Raw genomic sequence first — 14105 nt, forward strand, 5'->3', positions numbered from 1 at the left:
AAATTAACATTTTTCAAGTACAAGGCTACAGAGTATTTTTTAAAAATATGTTATTTACATAGGGATTTTACATGTGGCATTTCATTTACTTCCCATAACCATCTTAAAAATTAGGATACTGAGGCTTGGCAAGTTAGGAAACTAATTCATAGCAGCAGGGCCAGAATTCAGACTGAAGGCCTTCGACTCCTACCTACTAAAACTGTGTCTACAAAAAAACACACAAAAGTAACATGGAGTAAATAACAGCAGCAGACAAGTGGCTGAGGTTTCAAACACATGAAAAAGTAAAAATTCATTAAAAAGAACAAAGACGGGCTATGTAGATGGCACCTCCAGACAAAACTTTGTACACTACACCAGCTCCAGAATGTATTTTCAGTTCAAAGGCACCTATGTCCCAACCTTGTGTAGTATCCTTGCATGGATATGGTGTCATATATTATTGGTTCCCAATTTCACATGTGAGGACACAGGCTCAAAGAGGTGATGTCATTGGTCCAAAGTCACACAATAAGTCAGAGGTCGAATCGGGAACCCAGATCTGCCTGTCTCCAAAATCTAGGACAGGGCTGGTACAGTAGGTGATGTGTAAATGTTAGCAATTATTACTACGCATCTTTTCCATAATCAGCTACAAGCTCAAATCTGTGTCACTGATATGGCATCTCTAGACAGTGTGCTGTTTCAAGTTTATAAACACTACAGAATTTACCATTTCAACATGTCAAAACTTGGACCATGTTTAAAAGGACACACTATGTATCGCTCTGCCTTCTTCAAAAGACACCGCACATGACTTAATTCTTTGGCTGATGGATACAAGTGCATTATGAAGACCTTACATTGCTATACTGTGTTGTAACACATCATACCAGTACTGTATAGCTTCTAAGTCTTTGTCTTTTGATGTCAGCCTTCCCTCTGCTATCAGTTTATCTCCTCTGTCAACTTTCCCAACCTCTTCCTAGACGGTTGTTTATAATCTCCTGGGGAAGGGGGACCACACATACACCGCCAACATTGTTCAAAGTTCCCAGATAAATAAAAAGCAAACAAGCTCCAAATGAGAGGCTAACGAACTCTCCTGTGGTGGTAAAATACATGTGTTACTGCTAGAGTTTTTCAACAGTTATTTTTTATGTGCTCGGAGGCCCTGTTCTTAGTTGCTGGCCGTCTTCCAAGGAGCTAAAGCTGCCAGATGTCAGATTTCCACAGAAGGGTGTGTCATAAATATGTTTGTTTTTTTTTCTAAAATGAACATAGTATTTTGCAAGCCTCTTAGCCATCTATACATTATTAAAACCACTCCCCAAGATTGGGACAAGGTGGATATTACTTTCCTTCTACTACATTTTCTCACTACAAATTCCACCTCACTATCTGACTAAATACATACCTCATTATCTAAAATACCAAGTAAAGGTTAAGTATAAGCCCCGAGGATGACTTCGAGAGCTACCCATCACACGGAGCGACCTTTGTCATCTGAAAGAGTTAAAGCTTCTCCCTGAGAACGTCTTTGCTCTGCCCGAAAATGACTCAGACGCAGAGGAGGAGGGTCTGGCTCAATAAATACTTTTACTGACTGACCTCCTACCCTATTGGAATGAGTGCGCAATCGCCGAGGGATACACACCCTGGAAGGGCGCTGAAGTCAGAGCCTGGCTAAATTACAGGATTCATGCATGAGACAGGAAAGGAGGCCTCGGTGTCCTCTGTTTTATTTCATGAATTTCCTCTCTCAGTCTTCTCTGCCCATGGAAGACGCTATGAAAAGCAACCGTCATTGTTTCCTATCTGGCCCATTTTAGAAGCCTGAACGTATAGTTTTAAAACAATCACAAATAGCTTATATAAGTGGTTCCACCGATTCCAGATGGCAGGCAAAAGAACTGCAGAGGAAATCAGGACACAGATGGGCTTGAGAGAAAGCAGAGGAAATGACTGCCTTCGTGGCGTGGTGTCAGGGGCATCTGAAGTCTGCTGGGAAAACAACACCTTCTCCTGCTGGTGAATGCCTGCAGTTCCACTTCCGCACTCATTCCGCATTGGAGATAGAAAATTCCTTAATTCTTCAGACCCTTGTTGCATGGGAAGACTCTATAGGGAAAGAGATTTTTGTCGGTTTTGTTCACTGGTCTAGAGCAGTACTCGGCACAAACAACACTCTCAAATATTTGATGAGCAAATGACTTACTGAACTTTAGGAAAATACGTGAGACTGCTCATATAAAAACCTCTACTTCCACTTATCTAACACTAAACCATCTCTTCTTCACAAATAGTTTTACCTCCCAGTTTGCATATAAACCTTCCAGATCAAACATTCAAATCTTAGACTTCACTTCATCCTCTGCAGCCCACAGACAGTACACTAATGAATGGCAACAGCTATCATTTGAGACTCTATCACGTGCCAGACACTGACAAGGAGCTTGCAGCACTGCAAATAGAGAGAGACCAAAGCACTAGAGCCAGGGTGCATGGGTTCAAATACCAGTGCCACCACTAAGCAATATACTTAACTCTCTAGAGAATAGCTAAGCCAGAACCAGACCTCAGGCCTGCTTGACTCCAATGCCCATGTTCTTTTTACTATAAACATTGCTTCTCTTAAATCTCAATGATCCTTCCTTCAAAATCTTTTAGACTTCCATTTTCCTCTTTGGTTCTCTGACATTTTATTATGAAAAGAGGGGCCCGGTGCATGAAATTCGTGCATGGTGGGGGGGTTTCCCCTCAGCCCAGCCTGCACCCTCTCCAATCGGGGACCCCTTGGGGGATGTCCGACTGCCAGTTTAGGCCCAATCCCTCTGCCTGCCTCATCACCCCTAACTGTCCTCTGCCTGCCTCATTGCCCCTAACTGCACTCCCCTGCTGGCCTGATCTCACCCCCAACTGCCCTCCCCTGCCAGCCTGATCGCCCCTAATTGCCTCTGCCTCGTCCCCCACCACCATGGCTTTGTCTGGAAGGAAGTCAGACGTCCAGAAGATGGCCGGTCGACCCGGTCTAATTAGCATATTACCCTTTTAGTAGTATAGATAGATTATATAGGATAGGATTGCTTAAATGGGGGGAAAAGCCTTTTTCAGCAGGAGGAGATGCTCTTGGCAGACAAAAACACATAATTCCTATATCTGGACTGATAGCCAGCCATATGCACTATACTATCAAACTGGTCATGAAAAAATTGAACTGCTTTCTTACACCTTACACCAAATAGCTGTTGCCCTTAAAACCCCTCCTTAGCCCCCACCTTAGGTTCTGCCTTCGCAGTTCACCCAAATTAGGTTCTGATTGGTCGGTTTCTATGCCAGTCAGCGTAAAAGCTCTGCCTCCTAGGCAGCCATTGGCTCCTCACACTTCATCCAGATTAGGTTCTGATTGGTCGGTTTCTATGCCAGTCAGCATCAAAAGCTCCACCTCCTAGGCAACTCGCACTTCACCCAGATTTGGTTCTGATTGGCCAGTTTCTATGCCAGTCAGTGTCAAAAGCTCCGCCTCCACCTAACCGGTTTAGCTCAGTGGATAGAGCATCAGCCTGTGGACTGAAAGGTCCCAGGTTCGATTCCGGTCAAAGGCATGTACCTTGGTTGTGGGCACATCCCCAGTAGGAGGTGTGCAGGAGGCAGCTGATCTATGTTTCTCTCTCATTGATGTTTCTAACTCTCTCTCCCTCTTCCTTCCTCTCTGTAAAATATCAATAAAATATATATTAAAAAAAAAAAAAAAAAGCTCTGCCTCCTAGGCAGCCATTGACTCCTAGCACTTCACCCAGATTAGGTTCTGATTGGTAGGTTTCTATGCCAGTCAGCATCAAAAGCTCCACCTCCTAGGCAGCCATTGGCAACTTGCACTTCACCCAGATTTGGTTCTGATTGGCCGGTTTCCATGCCAGTCAGCGTCAAAAGCTCTGCCTCCTAGGCAGCCATTGGCTCCTGGCACTTCACCCAGATTTGGTTCTGATTGGTCGGTTTCTATGCCAGTCAGTGTCTCCAGACCTATCTGTGGGCCTGATCAAAGAGGCGGGGCTGATCAGCAGTCCCCAAGGAGGCCGGGAAGGCATGGCTGCTGGCGAAGCCGGGAGAGAAAGAGAGAGGCAGCCAATGATCAACAGCTGCTACGGAGGCTGGGGATCAGATCCTGCCTCTCTGCAGGCCTCTCTCTCTCGACCTGATCTACAGCCCCCTCGCGGTCAGTGCTGGGTCGCTGCACCAGCTCCGGCTCCAGTCAGTGCTGGGTCACCACAGCAACCCAGCACTGACTTCCGGTGTTTGGTCAAGCCTTGGTCGTTACAGACCCTGGCTCTTTATATACTGTATATAGAAGTTTCGAATAGTGAAGTTAAAAAAATGTTTATATCCACCTCCTAGATTCTACCAATATCTTACTGTGGTCGCTTGATCACTTATCATCTATCACTTTATCCATTTATCAATCCATTTTATTTTTGATGCATTTAAAATGCTTTTTATTTTATTTTTGATGCATTTAAAAATAAACCACAGATATTTCCCCCAGTATGTCAGCATATTTATCTTAACTGGAGCTTATTATTTGTTTATAGAGGTTTTTTTGGAAGTACCATTTTCCTCTCTTCTTGGCCAAAGACATAATTCTTTTCTCCCCATTAATCTGTCAGTGAACCAGTTAATCTTTTAAACTGTCGATTTTTACTCAGTTGCTTAGGAATTTACAAGGTCTTCCTATTTTCACACAGTCAACAAATGTTTATCAAGCTAATGGAGTCAAATTCCCATGCAGGCTAAAAATTTGGTTCTACTGGATAAGCTAATCATCTGATGACATTTAACCCGGAATTCTTTAAATGTTTATTCTCTAATCCTGCTGGTGGCTGACAAGAGCATTTAGGCACTTCTCTTTTGTCCTGAGCAACTGGACTCCTATCCCAAAGTATCAACCCCAAATCTACAAGAAAAAATAAAACCCTGCAGGTAACCTGACCATTGACCTCTAATCTTAAAAAGAGATTCTCAGGCTTAATTTAGAGAGACAGAGAGAGAGACTGACTTGAGGAAGGCTATCAAGCATAGTCTGTCTTGGAGGGACATAAAACATGCCAGTATATGAAAGACTGAGACAATCGTGCCAAGAACCCTTTTTAATCCAGCTTTTCTAAACTTGTCTAGTGCCGGAAACAAATCAGTTTCACAAAAAGAGAGATGTTGACAGGAAGCCAGGAAGGCTGGTCAACAACCTTAATTGCTCTAACCACTCACCCCTTTAGTTGACATATTGTTAGCTGAAGCAGCCTCCACCTTTGTTTTTCCCATGTAAGTTTCTGTTATTTCCTGCCTAAGGGCTACATGTATATTTCTGTTTATCTTGCCTAAGATGTTTTTCCCCAAAGCCTCAATAAAAGGGATGGCAGAGCCAGAGCAGTCGTGAGTTCTCCCACTAGAGGTGGACTACCGCCTGGCCCCCCATTTCGCCAAATTGAATTTCTTCAAGTCTCCATTCATTTGTGTGCGGCCCTTCTCCAGAACCCGAACCCTGAACTGGAACCCTGGACCACGCGGGACGTGGAAAGGGATTCCTACATTCTGGCGCCTACCGAGGGACTTCTGGAGGAGAAGGTATTTTTCGCCTAAGAGCGAAGGAAGGAAAAAGTACACCGAGGAAAGGTGTGGAAAATTCACCAGAAAAAGGTGAGGGAAGTTCACCGCACACAAAAGCCCACGGCCAGCTGCAGAGTCGAGAACTGTAAGTAGGGTGGGAACTTCTTTTTCAGCCAGGCTAATGGGGAAGAATTAGGTTATAAATATAAAGTAAACTTTATTATTAGAATTTTGGTTTGAATGCTTAAAGAATGTGGTTTCTTGTTCAAATTGGAATCTTGATTGATATTTGGAGTCTGAAGTCTGTAATGGGAAGTGGGACTCCAGTGCTGAAGCCGCCTCTGGTGCGGAAAAATTCAAAGATGGCAGGAGAGGACAAGGCTATCTGCTTTCCTGCAATGAGATTACTTAAGGTTTCATTTAAAAATTATAAAAGAATTCGCAGAGAGATGCAAGTCTTGGCCAAACTGGGTGTTAGTTATTACTTTGGAAAGCGAAAAAGAAAGAAAAAATTTAAGATCTGTCTTTATCTTTTAAGCATGAAAAAGAAATTCCGCCAGATCTGTTGCTGATGCTTCCCCTGAAGTAAGCAGGATGTGGTGAAGGAAGGGAGACACGTGGAGATCCAATAAGGAAGCCCACTCTCCCAGTATGCTAAGGAATGTGGTAATTTACATTTGAATGGCTACAAACTTCTTCCAAACTCCTGTGGCAGCAAAAGATTTTTTTTGGAAGTTTGCTTAATTATATAAATAATAAAGTTAAAGGTTTAGGTATTTTGAAATGACAAAATGCTAAATATATTTGTCCAGCTCTAAAAAGTTTAAATTTGATATATTAAGATAATTATAAAAATATTATAATCTTTAAATCATATATGGATATATATATATATTTGATGGTTTTTTTTTTACCATGTTAAAATTTCAAGGTCTTAACAGAGATGATTCTTGGAAAGCTCCAAGGGCCCAGAGTAATACAAGAAATTTATTCTCTCTTCTTAAAGGAAATCTTTTTAAAACAGATCTAATATACTTGAAATTGCATGGAAAGCCTTACCAAATAAAAATTAATAAATATACTTTAAATGTTATGAAGGTTTTTGGCCCCAAAAAGGACAAAATGAAGTAACTAAATATTTCTTCCAGTTTAAAATTGAATTGCCATGGCCTAGAGCAAAGAAAATCCTTACATGATATTTTTTCTACAATGTCACTATAGTTTTTGATATTTTATAACAGCATATACCAAACAAACTTACAAACTAGTTCTTTGAATGTTTGGCAGCAATTTAAAAGCACATGAAAGGATTTAATTCCATCCACTGTGTGGAAGGCCCCCTGGGAAGGCACTGGAGCATTCTACATTGGCCCTTCTTGCTCTTTTTGCCAAGAGGGACCTCTTCTCACCATCCAATTGCCCACAGCTGTTGCCTGAGTTTTCTGTTCCTGCTGAGGTTGAAGCCTCGTGGTGGCTGGTACCATGGATCTGTCTCTCGCACAATGGCGTGAGCTGGGCCCTCCCTGGAGAAGAAACCTGGGTTCCCCAAGATATGTGATCAATGCCAGGGCCCCGCCAGCAGGTGAGGGGATCCCAAGGCAGGTGCTGGGCATGGAGGCCATAGGGGCATAGGCTACCAAGGAGACAAAACTGAACCTCACATCACCCTGCTTGGCCCCGGAGGATGGCTGGTTAGTCAAAGACGGGTAAGATTCCTCAAGGGAGGAACAACCTAAGACAGGCACAGTCGCAGAGGGGCCATCAGGAGAGAACTTGGGGGTCAACAGAGGTGGGGCACAGAACCTCACCCCCCCAACATTGCAGGGGCTTGAACACTCGCCCCTTTTGAGGGAGGTCTCCTGCCCCATGGCTGCTTCGCGCTTCCCATGTCCAGCTCAGATCGGGACCCAGGTGGCCGACAAAGACTTGTCCAGCTCAGATTGAGACCCAGGCAACAGAGACTTGGCTGACAGCAGCAGCCCTATATCTAAATCCAGTAAAAATTATACTGGACCAAAAGCTGTTTCTAAAGTATTAACTAAAATTTCTATTGGAAGTTCATTACATGGTAAAATTGCTTAACATGCAATGAACCTAAAACAGTCATTTATATCAAAAAAGGGGGGATAGTGGAAAAATACTATGTAAGGAAAAATATCCAGAAAAAAATTTTTTTTTCTTAGAAAGAGCAGGACACCTATGAAAAAACACACATGGTGTCAGAATAAAAGGAAAATCATTTGGGCTCAAATAAAAAGGATCCCAAGTAAAATTTATAGAAAAGATTCCTTTATTAACCTTTGGTCGAGAATATGTTTGTATATTTTCAGAAAACAACTCCAAGACCATGTGGATTCCTGCAACCGAGAGGAATTGACAGGAATGCTCCAGCCATAAAGACAGAAGAGAAGCAGTCCAGAGATGGAAGACACTGATGAAACCTTGCCATGCTAGCAGTCAGCAGCTGTGCGTCACTGCAGGTTGCCCAGGACCAAACCAGAGGTCGGACCTGCATTACCACCATTTGTCCACCATCCAGATACCATTGCTGACATGTTCTCAAAAAACTGTTGGACATTGAAACTGGGATTCAAAAACTGTTGGCCCAGAAAGAAACTTACTGCAGACTGATTTCATTTGACTCTCAGCATAGCCATTGTTGCTTGTCTCATTTTTTGTTCTTATATGTTTAGAAAAGAAAACGGGGGAGATGCCGGAAACAAATCAGTTTCACAAAAAGAGAGATGTTGACAGGAAGCCAGGAAGGCTGGTCAACAACCTTAATTGCTCTAACCACTCACCCCTTTAGTTGACATATTGTTAGCTGAAGCAGCCTCCACCTTTGTTTTTCCCATGTAAGTTTCTGTTATTTCCTGCCTAAGGGCTACATGTATATTTCTGTTTATCTTGCCTAAGATGTTTTTCCCCAAAGCCTCAATAAAAGGGATGGCAGAGCCAGAGCAGTCGTGAGTTCTCCCACTAGAGGTGGACTACCGCCTGGCCCCCCATTTCGCCAAATTGAATTTCTTCAAGTCTCCATTCATTTGTGTGCGGCCCTTCTCCAGAACTCGAACCCTGAACTGGAACCCTGGACCACGCGGGACGTGGAAAGGGATTCCTACAGTCTAGCACAGTGTACTTTTTTTTTAGGTAAAACTTCAAAAATATGTAACTATCTCACCCCACTCATTCATAAGTAGTCCTCTCAGTTCAGGCCTATCCAAGCAAAATACTCTCTACTCCCATAAAGCACTTTCTGTCCAGAACGTGTTCCTTTGTTTTTATGCTGTTTCTTTTATCCACGGTGGGTTCTCCTGTCTTTCCACACATTTAAATACTCCCCACTCTTTACTTCCTCCGAATGATGCCCACCTCGCCTGCTCTAGCCCACCTCACCTTGCATGTGTCAGCTCCTACCGCCGTGCTCTTTCTTACATCATCCTGTTGGTTTGTGAAACATCGGGCTGGACATGTAAAAGGTAATACCATGAGAGTGAATGCATTCATATGCATAAATAAAATAACATTTAAAAACGTGTATCATGCAACCTTTGACAGATTAATGGATAAACAAGATGTGGTGCATACATACAATGGAATATTATACACAAGATGTGGTGTGTGCATACAATGGAATATTATTCAGCCTTTAAAAGGAAGGACAATCTGATTCATGCTTCGATATGAATGAACTCTGAGGACATTATGCTAAGTCACAAAAAGACAAATACTGTATATCTTCACTAACATGAGATATCAAGAGTAGTCAAGCTCACAGAAACAAAAAGTAGAATGGTGGTTACCAGGGGATGTGGGAGGGAAAAATAGGTTTCAGTTTGAGAAGATGAAAAAGTTCTTAAGATGGATGGTGGTGCCTAGCTGGTTTGGCTCAGTGGATAGAGCGTCAACCTGCGGACGGAAGGGTCCTGGGTTTGATTCTGGTCAGGGGCACATGCCCGGGTTGGGGGCTTGATCCCCAGGGGGCGACATGCAGGAGGCAGCCAATCATGATTCTCTCTCTCTCCCTTCTCCCTTCCTCTCTGAAATCAATAAAGATATATTTAAAAAAAAAAAAAGATGGATGGTGGTGATAGCTGCACAACAATGTGAGTGTACTTAATGCCACAGAAATGTACCCTTAAAATGGGAAAATGGGAAATTCTATGCTATATACATTTACCACAATAAAAAGATTTTTAAAAATGCATGTCATAAAATGTGAGAGAGTGTGAAAGAAGGCCTGGGAAACTTCAGTAATTTTAATAAGCAGCATATCTACAAGTCTGGAAATGCTTTACTAAAAAAATCTTCTGAGATCACAAACTATAAATATTTACTTTGATTGATACTGATATCAAACAACATAAGTAATTTCCAGTTCAGCCTTTTGAGAAAAGATCTGAACCTGGGACAGACTGAGGACTGGATGATAAGCATGTGCTGTCTTGCACATCCCCTCCCAGGTCTGTCCTCCACCCTTCACCCTGCTCTGTGCTCCATGAGGCTGACCTAAAAGAACTGCATCCAGGCGCCCTTGCCTCTGGCTTCCAGCTGGGTTCAGCCAATGGGTAACACCAGCAGGAGATCTGAAGGTAGAGGACAGTGAGTTTGGGCTATGTATTCCCCTGGCTCCCTCCCTGCAGGGCTGTAAATTGGCTACTAAAGGCCACAGCTACCCCACAAAATAGCTCCTTCTGTTGAGTTAGCTCCCTGCCCCTCAGGCCTGGGGTGGCTCTCTTGCTAACCATGGGGTACAGTATGGTTCTCTGTTATTTTTCCTAAACCTGCCCATTCCATTGTAAGTAAGAGCTCCTCAAATTACCCAATTTTGGTGTGTCTTCTACATTCTGCTGGGCCCCTGAGGGATAGATGCCTAAAAGGATTTTTAGGATTCATGAGACCTATGCATGAAAAACATGGGGAGAACATAGAAAACTACAAAATTAGTTCCCTAACTCTATCATTCTAAATCCAGGTGAGCGGTAAGAGCTAGAGATATAAATTTTGAAGGCTTTAAAAATATTTAGAAAGACATTGATGCCTCTACCCCACCAACCCCCAAATTAGCCCCACTTTTGATGAATTAGGTGCATAGGACCCAGACTTAAATTCTTATTTTGAAATTCTGAGCAATCTATTTTTCTAGTAGAAAAGTAGGGCACAAAAGTGCAAGAGTTTTGAAAATTTACTATATTCTTTCAAACATTCTAATGCTGCCCAATCCCTAGCGTAAGTCTAAATTCTCGACTTCCAGAAGAAAGTATCTGAAGGGGTTTCCCTAACTGAAAGACGATAGACTGTGGTTTCTCCTTGTTTGCTCCTACAGAGGGCGCCCGAGCAGCATAGCGCATCTCTGCCTACCTGAGAAGGGCAGGGGGAGAGGGTGCTCCTTGTGGGGACCCCAGTATTGGTTCCTTCAGAGGAATATTGTTCATGGGCAACTGGAAATTTCTATGTCTTGTAATTAAAATCTCCAGAAAACATTATCTTTTGGGAATGGAAATCCATTAAAAAAATTATTTTAAATTGATTTCTGAGAAGAAGGGAGCGGGAGAGAGAGATAGAAACGTCAATGATGAGAGATAATCATTGATTGGCTGCCTCTTACATGCCTCCCACTGGACATGGAGCCCGCAACCCAAGCATGTGCCCTGACTGGGAATCAACCATGACTTCCTGGTTCACAGGTCGATGCTCAACCACTGAGCACACCAGCTGGGTGGAATTCAGTTTTTAAATTACAAGTCTTAGCAATAAGACTATTTAAACTCAAAAGCAACAGCATAGTTTTCTTATTGTTGGCAATACAAGGCTAAAAAAGAACAGTCTCTTTCTTTTGTGTGAAAGGATAAGAGGTGTCAGAAAATGAAGTCTAAATCTGTTTCAGGAAGGAAATGGGAAAGGCTAGAAAAACAGCATTTCCCTCTCTGGTTTATGTTGCTGGAGTTCATTTTGGACAGAAGGTCAGCAGTCACTGACAGGTGATCACTCAGAGAACTAGCAACGGGTGAAGAGGAAATGTGGAAGCCATCTTGATCGTGCCCTTCCTCCCCCCATGAGGCTGAGTGTGGCCTGGGCCCACATGTCCTCCTTCAGGCTCCTCTGCCTCCTCATTCACTCTCCCGATGACAGCAGCGCTGACTCACATGTGCTTTGGCTAAACAGGCTTTGGAATGTAGGACTGGAAGAAAAATGGAAAGCCTGTTCTGACTTAGGTGGGATGGTTAGCGAAACATGGGAAGGAAAAGAAAGGAATCTGCTCTCAGAAACTCTCTTACAATTTATATTATATTTTGCTTCTTTCAAACATCCCAAGTTGGAAGGCAATAATGTCAGCAGATAGAACAAGATATACATCAGAGTTTCTGTCAATCATGGAAGGGTTCTTCAGTCCTTTTCAGGATTTAAGCTGAACAACTCTTATCTAAAACACCCAAATACATATACATTTAAATTAAGGAAGTTTCAGGATCAGCTCTTATGGGATAGCTGTTTTAACCAACTTCAGGATCCCACCTTCACCTCCCACCCCCACATTAAGCTGATGTTTTTAAGCTACTTTTTAAAAATTTTGCTTATAAATCTCTACATCAACTTTGTGGGTTTCTTGGCAAAACTGCACTAGAGGAGGAAGGTCCCAACACCTACCAAATTTGAGGAAATTTACATTAAAAAAAAACATTTTCAAATGGATCAACCTAAGAATTACTTAAGTATCCTCTCAGATTCACATTTCCTAAATTTGAATGAGATTTCTTGAATCTCAAATATGGGAGGAAATTTAAGAATCACTGAGTCATAAGTAAATACATTGGACATGTCTGAGCTAAGAAACTTAGTGGCACATTAAAATTAACAGCTCCCCGATGCTGTGTATGTAATAAATGCCCAGATAATACATACGATAGCAGTTGCAGAAGTGCAGATTAAGGTGAAATTAAAATGAAACTTTAGGGTGAGGCTGCCTATAGCAAGGAGCTCAGCAAACATGTGGAAACAGGCAGTGTTTAGGACAGCGTCCAGAAAAGGCCAAGCACACTTACTAACCCCAGTGTTCCACGCTTTGAGGATAAATGTTACAGAGATCTGCGAGATAGGCATCTTGTTTCTTTTCCTTATCTGTTTGAAGTACAAACTAGTTTTTCTGCTAAAGAAAAAGATTAAAAAAGACACGAGTTTCCCTAAACTTTGGCCTATCTTACAGTATTAAAGTATTCTGGGTATTTTAGAAGAATCAAGAAAGCAATTCAGAAAACTAGGGAACAACAACAAAAAAACTGAGAAAAAGGGTGGGTGATATAGATCATTTTAAGGAGCACCAACATCCAAGCACTATGGAAAACAGGGACCAGTAACTTTATACAAACAAATGGCAAAAACGAAAACTTGTCATTTATAGGAACTAGAAAAGGAACGTGGAAGGGAAATGTAGATACAGAATCTTCCAGTTACTATTCAAATGAACCAGAGAGTTATGTGAAGACACAGCAAACCCACTGAATGGCAGATTCCTTGGATAGTGTCATGAGAAGAATTTTAAGTCCTAAATCAGGATGTCCAAACCTAAATTCAACAACAGAGTGGTTCACCTGATATTAAAAAAAAAAATCTCTGACAGAAGAGAAGGGGCAACAGTATGGTGTAAAGACAATAAATCTATGTGGATATCAGGTAAGAGGGCCATTCAACTTTTCCATTTCTTCTTGTCTCAGTTTTGATAAGTTGTATTTTTCAAGGAACTTGTCCATTTAACCCCAGCTTAAACTTGCTCACATAAAGTTGTTCACAATAATCCTTTATTAACCCTTTAGTATCTGTATGACCTAGAATAATATATATGGAAATTTGTATTTTCTCTCCTTTTTTCTTAGTCTTGCTAGGGGGACTTCAATTTTGAATTAAAATAAGCCAAGAATCAGTAAATCACCATAATTCACAAATTTTCCCCTGTCGTCTAACATCTTTGACATCCCCTGACAATTTTTAATCATTCCTATACCCATGTCCATTCCACATCCGTGTTCCTGTGAGGTTCAGCTACTTCTTGTGCTTATAATATACACTCTGTAGCCAAAACCGGTTTGGCTCAGTGGATAGAGCGTCAGCCTGCGGACTGAAAGGTCCCAGGTTCGATTCCGGTCAAGGGCATGTACCTTGGTTGCGGGCACATCCCCAGTAGGGGGTGTGCAGGAGGCAGCTGATTGATGTTTCTCTCTCATCGATGTTTCTAACTCTCTATCCCTCTCCCTTCCTCTCTGTAAAAAAATCAATAAAGTATATTTTAAAAATATACATATATACACTCTGTAGATCAAATTGCTACTCAAAATCTTCATCTTCTTATAAGATAATTATGTACCTATACCCTTTGCCATGTAATTGTGTAGTGCCTTCCACTGTGGGCAGAGTGAACTTCCCTGAAACGCTTTGGTTGGACTTGGCCATGTGACTTGAGAAATGAAGTGTCAGTGGAGATGACATGAGCAGGAGCTTTACACCACATTTGATGGTTTAGCCTGTCC

At 42.1% G+C, this 14105-nt stretch overlaps 1 protein-coding gene across 1 annotated transcript in view; it reads right to left on the reverse strand.

The window, feature by feature from the left end:
* DNMBP (dynamin binding protein) overlaps nucleotides 1-14105 on the reverse strand; it is a 95649-nt gene that overhangs the window by 67033 nt on the left and 14511 nt on the right. Inside the window, exons 2-3 of the mRNA XM_008144174.3 lie at nucleotides 8980-9047; nucleotides 2002-2103 (exon numbers count right to left, since the gene is read on the reverse strand). The gene's annotated coding sequence lies outside the window, so the exon portion shown is untranslated. The remainder of the gene's footprint in view (nucleotides 1-2001; nucleotides 2104-8979; nucleotides 9048-14105) is intronic.

This window comes from Eptesicus fuscus, chromosome 17 (genome assembly GCF_027574615.1).
Source record: "Eptesicus fuscus isolate TK198812 chromosome 17, DD_ASM_mEF_20220401, whole genome shotgun sequence".
Taxonomy (NCBI): domain Eukaryota; kingdom Metazoa; phylum Chordata; class Mammalia; order Chiroptera; family Vespertilionidae; genus Eptesicus; species Eptesicus fuscus.